Here is a 15596-nt window from a genome sequence, read left to right on the forward strand (position 1 = left end):
TTTTAATTTAAAAAAATTGAGAATTTTAATTTTGAAAATATATTTTAACAGAATAAAGGTACAAAAGTGTAAAAGAGCTATACATTTAAAATAATATTTTTGGCCAGGCAATAGTGGCTCATGCCTGTAAAGCCTCGCTACTTAGGAGACTGAGATTTTAGGATTGAAGCTTAAGGCAAGCCCAGGTAGGAAAGTCCCGGTGAGACTCTCGTCTCCAATTAACCAGCAAAAATCTGGAATTGAAGCTGTGGCTCAAAGTGTTAGAGTACTGGCCTTGAGTAAAAGCTCAGGGACAGCACACAGACTCTGAGTTCAACCTCATGAGCTATCTTTGTAATATGAAAGATGAAAAGATATCTTACATTTACAAAAAGGGACATAAAGAGGATAAACAAGAAATCATGAATTAATTAATGACCTCTGAATAGAGTGCATTGTGGGAACAGGTTGGGATAATGGGATGTCTCTGCTTTATGAAAATTTTTATATTTTGACTTTAAGCTATATTAATATATTTATGTTAAAATGGCATTTAGTCAATATGTATGAGATGAACTTCAAAATTGAATACAGACATAAACAAATCTGACCATGTTGATGAGGAAAGAAATCAACTAACCTCCAAACACAATTCCTTATGTGTGTACAGTAGGAATAAATGAATAATAGGAGAATCTTGAAGTGCTGGACTGGAATTAGAGATTACAATGCTTAAAACAAAAAGAAGAAAACAAAGAGCCTCTATTGTCTAGAAAGGTCTAGAAGCAACAATACTCTGCGATTGACAAGCATATCTATTGGTTGGGAAATTATCTTAATCATTAAACAGCATATACTAATAACAAGAACATGAGCTCCTTCAAGAAATGTCTCACTCCAGGGCTAGGTGAGGAAATGCAGTAGGATAAACTGTTTAAGAACTTATATAGGCACCTGTGGCTACACCCATATTCCTAGCTACTCAGGAGACTGAGGTCTGAGGATTATGATTCAAAATCAGCCTGGGCAGAAAAGTCTGTGACACTCTTATCTCTAAATAACCACCAAAAAATCCAAAGGTATAGCTGTGGCTCAAGTGGTTGAGTGCCAGCCTTGAGCAAAGATTCTCAGAGCCCAAGTCTTGAGATCAAGCCCCAGAACTGACACATATACCAACAATTATAGGGATGTATCAAAAGGACACCAGAATTAGCTTAACGGGGTTTCCGTCAGCTGAATTACGAAAAATTAATAATAGCAAGGATCAAATTTGATAAATTTATGCCTATGCTAAATAAAATTCCAACAATACTGAAGAATGCCAAGTACAAATGTGGGAGGAAATGAATAGTATAAATAGAGAGACTATTATTCACAACCACTAGAGTAATAATTTGATTCAAGAAAAAATATAATTCCATATGATAAAATCATGATCAGAAGATAAGGAGCAGCATTTTCATGTAGTCTCAAAATACCATTCTCAGATTACCTATTAGTTAAAAAGATGACAAGTTGCTTTTATGATGTGGATATCACTGCCTTAGTCAACTGATCTAAATATCAGCTGTGAAGTAGCAGCGTTATATAGTGGTCCCTCCTTAATTGCAGTTCACTTATTGCTACTTTGCAGGGGCTCTCCGGAATGTAACTCCCACAGTAGGTGAGGGATGACAGCGCAGTAGCTAACCAGAGCAAAACAAAAAAGCATAGGCTTGATACTATGGTCAAGGATGCCACTCTTACAAACCATTGACACTGTTCACTAGTGATGGATCCAAAGGTCACGAGTTCAAATTCTCTTGAATGAAATGGAGGTAACAGGGCGTAAAGGGAGCTAACTGACTACTCAGTGTCTATTCTCTCATTATTTTCTATTTGAAAATAAAACAAAAACACCCCCACAAACTTGATTCAGTTGGTCGTGTTCTCAACCACATAGATTTATTTCCCGGATTCCGTTGTTACATGATCATTGCCTTTGCTTTGCTTTGATCCAAGTCCCAGTTGTCAAATCAGGGATTTGACAGGTGCTTTTTTGCCTTTGTCCTTTCCTTTCTTCTTATTCCTGCCTAGAAGATGATGGAAATACAAACCATCCTTTAACACAGACCACACTGGCATCCAGAAGGAGATGAGCTTGCTGTGAGGAATCATGAAGCTTCTTCAACAGCCTAGAAACTTTCTAGGCTTCCTATTTGCATGTAAAAACTATATCAAGAATTAGTTGTTTAGCTTTCCTACTAAATTTGGTCAAATTCAATGTGTAATGAAATCTGTACACATGACCTTTGAGAGTTACAAAGAAAAAATTTAATATGTGCGCAAAGTGCTTAACATCATTCTTAGCACATGAAGTCAGTTTGACAAATATTTGCTTATTATTAATATATGGCATGAAGAAGGGATGGACTTTCCTATTGACCTGGAAAGAGGATAAATGTTTTCCTTTCTTTCATAGTTCCCGTTTAAGGACTATCTCAGAGGTTTTAAGGATTAATTCAGAGGTTTTCAGATGTACTTAAACATACTTACTTGTAGTGGTGATCCTAATCAAGTCCATAATTGAAATAAAATAGTAAGTGATTTTCTTGAATTAATGTCAAGTAATGTTCATTTATGTTTGATAAATACTTGCTATTCTAAGGATCAGACGATTTGTAAAGTAACAAAGATGATTAGTGTGCTATGTTAATTCTAAATTCATATAATATTTGTGTGTGTGTGTGTGTGTGTGTGTGTGTGTGTGTGTGTGTGTGTGTGTGTGTAGGATCAGTGAAAACATTGGGAAACAGTGTTTGCAAAATCTGAGAAAAGTGTATAGACAAATGAGTTTATGTAAGGAGGGGAAATTCTATATTTCTCATGCTATAAAATGGCAGATGAATACACACAGGTTTAACTGGGTTTGTAGTAAAAGACAACTAGCCTGGTTGGATTCCAAAGCCAGAAAATTATTTTTAAAAACACATATGATATTTCTTGATCACAAGAAACATTTAAAAGTTTCTTATTGAACTTCTGTAGTAAGATTCTACCAATATATTTATATAATATATAACATAGAGAAAATTTCCCTTCCTTCATGTTCCTATTCCAAGAATATATATGTATGTACATATATATGTACACATATGTATATATGTATATAAATGTATATACATTATATATACACATTTTCTAACAAGACATTTGTAATTAGAAAATGAAAACCCAACTACTGGTTAAATGAGATTTCTCTTGAGTTTCTAACACTATTATTCAATTTTTGTAAGGCAGATATAACACAGCAATTCTTTAACCTAGGCGTATAAAAATCCATTCCGTAGCACACGATGAATTTGCTTTTGCATGTAATGAAAATTTATAATTGAACCAAAGATTTTTTATAGAGAACCAACATATAATGAATGTCAGGAAAGTGCCTGGCCTGCTCCGATCCTCATTTCCCCTTACTCTTCTGAATATCCCTGTGAAATGAAGAAGCCAGTCTCTGTCTTTCTATGTATAGCTTAGGGAGTTTTACCAGTCAGGATTTTAGTAGGAAGCAGATGGCACTAATGACTTACATAAATAAAGGATGGCTCAGTCCAGGCACTCCACAAAGACTCCCTTCCCCTCAGGTTGAGGAACCCACAGAGGACCAGACAAGCTCCAAGGGCTAATCACACCACAGTTGTTGGCATTCCCTGGCTCAAAAGGTAAGGGAGTGGTCCATAACTCTAGAAGGAGAGACTGAGAGAAAAGGATGGGTTGAAATGACTTGAAATGGCCAGAGATGACTTTGTTGGAAGGGAGTTAGTACCTGGAAGGAAGTAAATACCATTTCTTCCTTTTAATCTGCTTCCTGTGGCTGAACCTGAATGGAAGCCAGTGGGTAAGGCAGTCTAATGACATAGTCTTTTCTGTGAGCTAGGTAGATAGTGCACATCTGGAAGGACAAATACAAAGTTTCCATATTGGAGCTCTGACAGGTTAAGCTCCAGGTCAGAAGTAACAGGGGTTGTGGAGATTCTACATCAAGTGACAGGGAATGTAGTTAAATGTCTTTGCTAATCACCATGTTTTGCTATATTAATATGTTTAAGGAGATCCACCCACTTGTTTAATAACAATGTTAGAGAAAGAAAAGAATGTAAAAGGAAATAATAATGTAATAAGGTGATAAATACACTTTTTACAAACAAAGAAGAGATTTTTGACATAGTAGTTAAGTAACTGAATAAAGAATAATAATAATTTTATCCCTTTTTGAGGGATCAGTACTGGGGATTGAACTCAAGACCTCAAGTTCTCTACCACTGAACCACATCTTAGTTCATCTTGTGCTTTTTCCCAGACTGGCTTCAAATCTCAAGTCTCCCATCTCCGCCTCCCAAGCTGGAATTGAGGGGTGAAGCCATACCACGTCCTTAGTTTCATCCTTTTCGCTATTGGTTTTGGGGCTTTAACTTAGGGCCTAGGCTCTGTCCCTGAGCTCTTTTTGCTCAAGTCTAGTGTTGTACCACTTTGAACCACAGTTTCTGTGGTAGTTGGAGATAAGAGTTTCTTGCCTGGGCTGGCTTTGAACCATGATCCTCAGGTCTCAGCCTCCTGAGTAGCCAGGATTATAGGTGTGAGCCTGGCTGTTTTCATCCTTTCAATTATGAGTTTGATTCTCCTTTACTGCATATGTCATTGTTGAAATTTAAGGTTACAATCCAGTATCTCTTGAAGGTCAGTATTATTAGTTTGTGAAGGTTCTAATCAATAATAGGAAATCTTTCACACCAAAAATTGCCTAAAAGAAAAACTATGTTTAAAAAATGAAGTTGCAAGTCAGAAGATTTTTCCTCATTATATGCATTAGTCATTGCCACTGATAAATACAATAAAACTAAACTGAAATGCCATTTTGCAGCAGCAGTTGCAAATGAATCTCATTTTCAAGGGTTTCCATAGATGTAAAGGGATTTTCCTTAAATACTGAAAACTGTAGCCTAGAAATATGAGAATACAATTATGGTTCAGTTCTAGAATGTTGCAAGTTTTACCCTAATTAGTTGGATGATTAAGTGTATAGAGTATGATTTGTTGAATAATTCTCTCAGTAAATCATTTAACTTCTCAATGGAATTACTAACTTTTTAAGAAATGAGCAAATTCCTGAAGTTTGAAATTTGTAATTTATTGTTCTTAATGAGTTGGTTAATGTCATCAGTTATAGATTAAGAAATAATATGGTCCCTAGTGTGATAATTATTGATTTTGTTTATGGCCTGTGACAAATTCTGTGTGTTATTCACCAAAGTGGCTGAGAATTAGTTTGATAAATGATGATAGTAACTTTTTTTTTTTTTGGTCAGTCGTGGGGCTTGAACTCTGGGCTTGGGCACTGTCCCTGTGCTCTTCAGCTCAAAGTGAGTGCTCTGCCGCCTGAGCCACAGCGCCACTTCTGGTTTTCGAGTGGTTTATTGGAGATAAGAGTCTCATGGACTTTCCTGCCTGGGCTGGCTTTGAACCGTGATCCTCAGATCTCAGCCTCCTGAGTAGCTAGGATTACAGGCGTGAGCAACTGGCGCCTGCTGAGAGTAACTTTTGAAAATATTTTCTCAGTGAGAATGGTATGGAACTGCTGGCCATCTGCAATGCTTTTTAGCTCATTTCATGAATTCAATGATTTCCACCAAAACAGACACTAGTCATGTTTCAAGATCAAGTATTAAATTATATATTCAGTTGAAATGCTTTGCACAGGTCAATTATAGAAAGAATTTTAGTAGGTAGAGCTCTAGAAAGAAGAATCTCATGCATCATGTTTTATAATTTTTGTAGCGTTTTTAAATTTAGTGCAAAGTGAAAAAGAATGTGTGCTACCCCAGAGAGAAGATTTTAATGCTTACTTTAATTACTAAATATCAAGAACTCTAATAAAGCTGGGCACTGATGGCTCACACCTATTATTTTAGCTATTCAGGAGTCTGAGATCAGAAGACCAAGATTTGATTATGGCTTGAAGCCTACCTGGGCAGACAAATCCAAGAAAGTCTCATCTCTAGATAACCAGTAAAATGCCAGAAATGCAGCTGTGGCTCAAGTGGTAGAGTACCAGCCTTCAGCAGAAAAAGCCAAGAGAGTGGGAAGTCCTGAATTCATGCCCCAGTACTGGCACACGTAAAAATTAAGTTAGCCTTTAAAAAGTGCCTTCATCAAATAAAACAATATGCAAACTTGGACATTACTTGTTTGGATTCAGTCTCATTACATAATAGTATTATAAACAGAAAAATAACAGTAGTTTCTGTAGGGTTCTCTTTTCTTTTAAAAATTCCGATCCTGGGGCTTGAATTCAGGGCCTGGGTTGCTGTCCCTGAGCTTCTTTTGCTCTAGGCTAGCATTCTACCACTTGAGTCACAACACTACTTCCAGCTTTTTCTGAGTAGTTTATTGGAGAACTTACCTGCTGGAATGGCTTTGAACCACGATCCTCAGATCCCATCCTCTTATGTTGCTAGAATACAGGTGGGAGCCACCAGTGGCTGGCTGTAAGGTTCAATTAAGTTAGTTAAGCTATTAGTGCTTGTCACATAGCAGGGCTCCAATAACTGGGTAAAAGATGCTTCACTGCCTCTACTGGTGTGAGCCATACTTACCACTGGCATTCCATGCTTTTAAACTGCTCTTACGCTATAGAGTAACAGGGTTTTTTGCATTAACTCATGCAAAGAATGCAATCATAAAGAAATTGGAGTGATTTTAAGTCTGCAAGTTTCCTTAAGACTGCCTGAGAAATTAAGGAATGGAAAAATTGGAAGGGTATTTTAAGAATGATGGAAGGTGGTATTTTAAGAAAGATTGAAGGTGGAAAAATGAGAGAGTATGGTTTTATAGGAAATCTATGTTTTTTTAATTTTTTTTCTGTGCTTGATCATCAACCAATAAATAATTATATCATCTCAGGGGACAGCACTTAATCACTGAGATCTTAGTCCTCTGTGTTCTGGAATAGGTATATTTATGCCCTTGAGAGAGAGAGAGGGAGAGAGAGAGAGAGAGAGAGAGAGAGAGAGAGAGAGAGGGGGGGGGAGGGAGAGAGAGAGTATATACTCATACACAATGTGTTCTTGTCATTAAATGTTATTTGCCCCTACATTTTGTACCTCTAAAGTACTTGGAAACTCTTTATCCCTCTCTGGATTTTGAGAAGTCTAGAAAAAGACAGCTTCCTATTACATTTCCATCCTTTAGGTCATATGAGTTAAGGGCTAGGAAAATGGGTATGAGAAGGAGACCTGCAGAATCACTTTCACAGTAAGTAGAAAAGCATTATAATATTTAGATTTGTGACACCACAGGGCTTTCTAGCCAGGCATAGGAATTTCAGAGGTAGAAACTGCTCATTTAACCTTACAGGATGCATTCATTTCTCACTTCATTAGCTTAAAGCTCATTTTGATCTGGAAATCCTACTCCAGGAACACAGTTCATTTCACTTCCAATTCAGAACGCCAGAACCCCTCTGGCCAGGGCTCACATTCAGTGGCCAGTTTATCTGTCCATGGGAACCTGGGCTTTGCCTCTGATTGCCTACACATCACATGGAAAGAATAAGCTAACTAACAAGACCATGAAAAACAAACCTAATTGAGAATATGAAATATTTAAAACCTTTTAGCTGAGATAATGGGAAGCCCACCTCAGCCATAAAGTGAAAGAAATACACAACTAAAAGAAGTATATGCTATTAGAAACAGCCTTAGAATTATAGACAAGGAAAGAAAGAAAACTCGTAAGAATAATGGGATGGTACTAAAATCATTGCCAGACCTTAGTTCAGTGAAGAAAACCACCCACTACTAACTTGTTACTGACTGACCATGTGATGCCAGAATTGAAACAAGCAACCTTATCCTGAGAGTAGAGCTGTGGAGTGTGCATCCATTTATGAAGAAACAGACTATGGAAAAAGGTAAGTGAGAAGACAGATTGGTTGGTACCACTAGGCTTAAAAGTAGACCACTGCTCGATGGCAATATAATATTGTGCTGGCAAAACACTGATGATTTTTCTATTTGTATTTGTTATGCTCTTCCCTGAGCGCTTCCATTACTGCTCTTTTCTATCTGTGCCCATCTAATTTTCTTGGTCATTTATATTACAGAGGAAAAGCAGGAATAGGAGATGTTATTCCAATGAGGATCTTAATTTTGCCAGGATTCCATCACAGATGGGTTTTGGTTCAACAAGGTTTTTATCAAGTGCTTTTTCTGCAATGCACATGCTGGAAGCTGCAGAGATAAACAGGCTTTTGTTTTACCTGAGCCAAACCCAAAGAACTTCTTCATATTTTAAGATTTACCTCTGCTTGTCACAGTCACCCAAGGTCTTCTTTCTCATCTGAAGTCTGAAAGCTTAAATTACTTGCCTGTACTTTCCCTCCCAATGCAATTAACAGTTAGTAATAGTAATAGAGGAAAATGAGTTCTCAGATATGATGCCTTAGTATAGGTAGTAGTTTGGCTCTAGCTAAAAATTGAGAACTGGTAGTAACTTTTTCATTATGAAGATATTAATATTCTTTTCACAAACACACTATTATTTAAGTATTACAAATCAAACTTTGTGTTCAGTACACAAAATCAATAACAAACCAAGTATTAAAGAGTTCATCAAACTCCTATCAAGTTTCTGGTAGATTTTGTGACACTAATGTATTTCTGAAGGTGAATTGGGCCACTTTGTAATGGTGGTTATAAATTGTTCTGTACCTGTTAGAATATACTATTTCTTTGTGTTATTAATATATCTTCTCCATTACTGTACAGTGAAGTTTCAGGATACTTCCTCAATTTTCCTGGCAATTTCTGATTGATCTGCTTCTGAGCAATACTGGATACATTTTATTTGAGTACTGTCTCAAGTATTTCATCTAATTATGCAGAAGACAAAGTTCAACATAATACAGTTGCTTGCTGATAGAGAAAATAATGATTTGAAGCTGACTCTGAGCCCACGTAATGCAGGACTTCGTAGCCATTCCTCACTCATCATTGGATGACTGCTTTTTCCCCTAAGTGGTAAATTAGCTATTTAGTCTTAGGATTTAATAGGTACTTTGTTATGTAAGGGGAAGATACATGAAATGAGAGACTGAGAAAAGCAAAAATAAATATTCAGTGCTCTCCTGATGGGAATTTGAATGTACAAAAATTTGTATAGTAGCAAAAGTATGATAAGAAATAATGATACCCAATAATAGACAATAATGGCTAACTCCATTAGAAGACCTCAGTAATATGAAAAAGGATACATCTCTTAACCAAATTGGAGGATCTATATTTGCAAATATGGATGGACATGTATTTACGATCAGGAAAATAAATGTAGCATGTTCCCTTTAGGGTAAAGGTAATAGTATCTGACAGGCAAGACAGTGTGGTGTGAGAAGTTAAGAAGCCTGTAGGAAGGTAGGGCATACAGCAGAGGGATTAAATTCCCTGAAAATGGTAGGCAACTTTGGGAGCAGGTCATGTTCAAAGTCCTTGCACAGAATGGTTCCAAACTTTGTGATCACAAAAACGTAGGTCTGGTCTGGTATGATATTCACACTTCACCATAACAGAACATGAAGTAAAAAATACTGACAATGTCAAGAGTTGACTAAAATGCGGAGCAACTGAAACTGGTGGGAATATAGAGTATAGACTAGCATATGCTTTGGTAAATGTTTTGATAATTTCCTACAGTCTAATCATATGTCTCTCATAACACCCAATCATTTCTTTCCCAAGTATTTAGTCGAAGAAATGACAGTCATTGTCTGTATGTCCATACAAAAATTTGAACAGACACAAACACATCAGTTTTATTTCAAATAATCAAAAAAACGTAAAGACCTCAACTTCCCAAAAAAGAGGTTAATGTATAAACTAACTGGTGTGTATCCTACTCATAAAACTATGAAGCATGAATGAATCTCAAAATAAGTATGATGTATGAAAGATGCCAAACAAAAATATATGTGAAAAGACAGTTAAATAAATGCTAGGAGCGGAAGGGTAAGTAGTAGAAAAGAAGAAATTGAGAAGTACAAGGTGATTTGGGGTAGAGATGACAACTTTTTATCATTTTGACTTTGGTGATAGTTTTATTAATGCATACATTGAAAATTTATCAAACTGTATCTGTTATGTGCAATTCATTGTATGCTAACTAGATCTTGATAACGCTGTTTAAAAAGAAAAAATAAGAGCATAATTTAAGAGGACTTGTTATTTTCTTTTGGTAGATGGATGAACCATCATATAGGTCTTTGTAAATGTAGAGTGTACAACTGTAGTGAGGAGGTGGGAGTAGAGAGCTACAGATATTTTGGAAGTCATTTAGACATCAAAATCTGTTTCTATCTATAAGACATACAAGTGCATAGTAAAAGACCCAAAGTTGTTTTTAGGGGAGAGTGTGAACACAGTCCCCCACTACCACAAAGTATGCAGTTGAGTTTCCCTCATTTGGGGAAATCGCAGGGGTCAGCACATCTGGAGTGTAATAGATAAGCCTCCCCCTGGGAAAACCACCATTGTGATCGTGGTATCTCTCCTGCCAGGTAAATATTACAAGATCCAATTTTATGACAGCAATCAGGCCTGTGTTCTTACTGACATGCCTTTGGATAAATGCCAGAGAGTGCTCTGTTTATTACTGAATAATTAAAACCAAACTGAATTTGAGGAAGAATATATTCTTTAGATAATAGTGAGGTTGTCTACTGATTCTCTGAGGATTTTCTTTAAGATTATTTGTGATTTGACTCTTTCCATTTTCTTAAATACAGAAAGGAAACATAAATTTTTAGCAGCCTACTTTCTTCTTCATGGGATTGTATTTTATCCCACACAGCTTTTTTTTGGTAGGATTCTTGAATGCCTTACCACCAACTGAGCCAGATGGTATCTTAAGGCTTTGATTGGGATAATTGAATCATTTGTTTTTCTCAAATGTAATATTTAGGAGCCTGTTTGCAAAAGGAGTCCCTCAATATATTAGCTTGCTTCAAAGCCTCACTAGGAAAAAATTCTAATCTATTTTTAATTTTCTCCAGTAAACTTTATAGAGAAAAAATCTATTTATTTCCTATGTTATTTATTTTATTTCTATGATTGTTTTTCAGAAATACAACACTGAGTGCTATTACCTGAAACCTAAAACAGATGCTCAGGGTAAAGGTGATGGGGGGCACTTTCTTCTCATGTAAAACACAGCTCGGAAAATATCGAAGAGTGACTTTAGGAGCAAGGATTCAATATCCTTCACTGTATCTGAGTTTCCCTAATAGAATTTCATATAAAAAATATTGTGGAATTCAAAGAACTCATGTAAGATTAAGAACAAGGGACACCACACAGTTTGTATGCTAATAAATAAGATAGCTAAGCGTTGCTAGTTGCTTTCCCAAGTTGTCTCAGATTCCATTCCCTGCTAATCTTGCAGAGAATTAAATGCACTTTTGTTCATATAGAGAATAGAGTCCTTAGTTATCAGCCTAAATCAGTTTCTTCTTGAAGACCAACTTCTTTCCTTATTAAACAGCTCTTATTAAACAGCTGGACCTGCAATGGGAGGAAATTACTCCCAGTTCACAAGCTTACAACTTGAAACAAAGGATACAAAGGATATAGGATAAGTGCCTTCCCATGGAATTATTGAGGAAGAAGAAATACCCCAATGCATCAAAAACAGTCTTATGAAGTTTACTGATATATAATGAAGCTCTATATCAGTTCCACTTGCTCAAAAATAGTTGCTTTGGCAGACTTTAATAAACATAGTCTAAGCAAATAGTTTAACCAGAGGTTTCCCTGGGTTTCACATGATGCTATTGTCCTTCCAGTGCAATTTCAAGTCAGAATGATAATGAAAAATGGAGTAAAAAGAATCAAGAAGAGAAGGAATAGCATGGCCAAAAAATGACGATCTAGCCTCTGGGGGGGGGGGAACCTATTAAAAAACTATAATATGGCAAGGCTTTTCTGATCTAGAATAGGTGTAGTACTTTGTCACTTTGTCACCTTGTAGATGGAGTATTTTCACTGTAACAGAAGACATCCCTTCCTACGTGTCAGGTGCTAGAGGAAAGCTGACATTTTGCTTTACAATACAGTTGCCATATAACATGTCCCGAGGCCTCCCAAACTAGGTTGAGGTAGGTTTCTTGTCTCCCTAATTTGCACAGGAAGAATCAGGTTCAAGGCCATTAAATTATTCAGAAAACGTGGATAGAGAGAGATGAAGTTCATAAACTGAGTCTATTTTCTCTTATGCTAAACTCAGTTCTAGTTGTTTGATTAAACCTTTTTGTCACCCTAGGACAAATAGGTTCATATTTAGAATTTATTATAGCATTTTAATCCCAAATAATGACTTAGTATCTTAAGAAATTGAGCCTAATAGTACAGTGAGTGGAGTTGAGTTAAAATGCCAAAGTTCAAATCCAGGCTCTGTTACTCCCAACTGTATGACCTTCAGCAATAGTCTTAACATATTTGTTACTAATGCTACTTATTTCATAGAGCTGTTATGAGAATTAATGAGTTAACAGGCTTAACGCATTTGGAGCATTGCCTGGCACCTTTTAAAGGCTCCCAAACCACAGCAGCAAATACTATTGTTAGCATAATTGATGCTTATTATAATAGAAATGGAAAGTATTTATTACATTTCTTCCAGCTCTGTGGGAATACAAATTAGGTCTGAATGGCATGCTTTCACTGTTTATTTGAATCCTGCCAGGAATACATTAGGCATTGGAGGGTTGCATTACTCTAGTAAATTCTTGTTTCCATTCCCAGCCAATACCTTATGGAATAGGAAATGTATACTCACTTTCTAAGGTGTCTAACTTATTTCTGGGAGTTACTGGACTCATTCATACTATTGTGAGATCCATATTATTAGGGAAGGCTTGTCAGAGAGCTGAATACTTATGTCCAGGATACACATGTGTTACTGCCTCAGCATGTTCTCTTGTATTTATTTTCTGTCTTGCCCAGGGCTTAGACTGGGTGTTTTCTCTTTTCTATCCATGTCTACTTCCTTAGCTTTAGTCCATTACATACATAGTTTTTAAGTAGCAACAGTTCCCTAGTAATCCCTGAGTTAAATTTCAGTCCAGAATTGTCTTTTGAATGTCTTTCCAACTCAGTCTCTTCTCTTGGAAGCTGGATAGATGCCTCAAGTTAACATAAGCAAAACTATCTTTTATTGTCCTCTCCATAGCTGCTGCACCATTAGCTTCCTCCATTTTAGATGCTGGTATTTCCATCCTTCCAATGGTCTAGGCTCCAAACCTTAGAGTCCCCTATGGTTCATCTCTCATCTGTACAATCAACTTGTCATGAAATCTTAATGTTGCTGTCTTCAAAGGCTCTCTATAATCTGACTACTTTTCACCATTTTCTACCACCCTGGCCCGAGTCACATCATCTCATATCAATTTTTGCAAAGCTCTCTTAATAGTCCTCCATGATTCTACAGTTTGTTTTCAACACAGCACTTGCAATGAAGTGTTTAAAACACAAGTCAGATCATGTCAGTTCTCTGTTCAAAACCCTGAAATGGCCTGAAAGTCAATAAAAGTTGATCACCTCTGGCCTTTCCTCCTCTCCCCCATTGTTATTGTCCCTGCTCTTTCCGATGCCCAGGGGCCTTCCCCATCGGGTAATTGCTGGATGAGACACTCTTGCCTTTGCGGTCTGTCTGTTTGACTACCCCTTCATTTTTGTAGCGGGATGCTAAAATCCCACCTACCCTGTGAGGCCTAGGCCTACCCTGTTGATGTGATATGGGCCTCACTTCCTTCTTTGTCTTCCAGATTTCCTGATTTTTCACTTGTTTTTGTCCCCCACATAGTATTGTCCATAATAATGGTTTAGACTCATTATCCGAAAGCCTTGGGACCAGATGTGTTTTGGAATTTAGACTCTTTTTCAGATTTTAGTAGTCTACCGTTATGTTTCAGTGATTCTTCTATTTACACATGAATCTTTTTGAAGCAAGACACAGAAATATGTATTTCAACTAGAATAAAGACTAACAAAATTGTGTGTTCAGTTCAGGTTAGGTTTACTAATAATTGAAGATAAACATTCGAATTGTTTAGACATATTCTTGGACTTTTAATTTCCCAAGGAAGAGATTATGAACATATGAGTATATTTATTCGTTGTGTTTATCCATCCACTGGGGGAATAAATCCATGAACATAGTGTTTATGGTTTTGAGATTGAAATACCCTATGTGCTGAGATTAATGCCTGACTCCTAATAAATATTCTGTGAATGTTATTGAAATAAATGGGCTTACTATACAGCTTCTCTTTTCCTTCTTTCCAGATTTGGTGAGCCAAAGATTGTTTATTGAACCTGTATAAATGCCTCATATTACATGCATGCATTTTCAGCTTGATCTGTCCTTCCTTTGCTCCTGTAATTCTCACCATTCAATTTTTACTAATGTGGCAAAGGCTTCACAGTTCAGGACAAATCATATGCCACAATGCATAGGATAAGATACAGTTTCTGATGCCTTTTCTAAACTACTATAAAAATGATTTTTCTTTTTTTTGGTACTTTTTTATTGCAAAAAATGCTGTACAGAGGGGGTCACAGTTACATGAGCAAGGTAATGAGTACATTTCCTATTTTTTTTTCTTTTTAAGTTATCCTTATGCAGTGTCCAAAGGAGCTGTCATTCAGCTCAGCAGTTTATGAATACAATGTGTCTTGATCAATGTACCCCTTTGAGCAGTCTCACCTCTTTCCCAAATGACCCCTTCTCTCACTTTTCTTTATTTTGTAGGATACACTGAATTCTTAACAGCATTCTCCCTGTCTTCTTTTCATTCATCTATAACTGTTTTTCTAATACAGCATTTGTATTCAACACTCACGTACTTCATTTCCTTTACTAATGACTCTTTAAGGTAAGTTATTATTCCTTCATTTAAATTTCAAGCTACTTGAAAACACAGGTTATAATCAGCATCATTTGCTAGCAGGGTGTTAAGTAAAGCTCTCATTTCACAGTGGTATGCTCACATTTAATAGATTATATATTTTGTAATTTTTTTATACTGGATGCTGGAACTAGGATTTATTAGATTCATTCCTTACCTTGAAGAAGTTTACTTATTGACTGATGAGGAAAAAAAAGAAGAAAATAGGTCATTGGAATTAAACTAACAAGTGCCTTGCTAGGGGAAGTATGGGCGCTATGGGCTGGCTCAGCCTTGGAAGTATGGGGAGCACCCCATATCCCATTGGCAGATGAGATGAGCCATAAAAAAATAAGAGTCACCTAAAGGAGGAGAAGCAAGGGGAAAGAATTTTTCAAGTAGAGAGATATGTACGTGCAAGGATCTGGAACTGATTGAAATAAGAAATATGTTATTATTGATGGCACCCAATAGATGAACTAACGGCACTTCAGGAGATTGGTGTACAGGTTGCCAGGAAAACAAGTGGTGCAAAGAAGAGGAAATTGGTCTTGAGGGAGGCAAAGGCCTCTCTAAAGCCATGAGCTATGTTGAACTCCATGCCAAAGAGAATTAAACTTGCTAAAGAAGTAGTGGATTATTCAGA

At 36.6% G+C, this 15596-nt stretch overlaps 1 non-coding gene across 1 annotated transcript; it reads right to left on the reverse strand.

The window, feature by feature from the left end:
• Positions 1–10408: 10408 nt before the first annotated feature.
• On the reverse strand, positions 10409–10572 carry LOC138828680 (U1 spliceosomal RNA). The gene has a single exon (XR_011372302.1). It is a non-coding gene; the product is annotated as a U1 spliceosomal RNA (small nuclear RNA).
• Positions 10573–15596: the final 5024 nt, after the last annotated feature.

This window comes from Dipodomys merriami, unplaced genomic scaffold, assembly GCF_024711535.1.
Source record: "Dipodomys merriami isolate MVZ:Mamm:240054 unplaced genomic scaffold, mDipMer1.0.p SCAF_160, whole genome shotgun sequence".
Lineage (NCBI taxonomy): Eukaryota > Metazoa > Chordata > Mammalia > Rodentia > Heteromyidae > Dipodomys > Dipodomys merriami.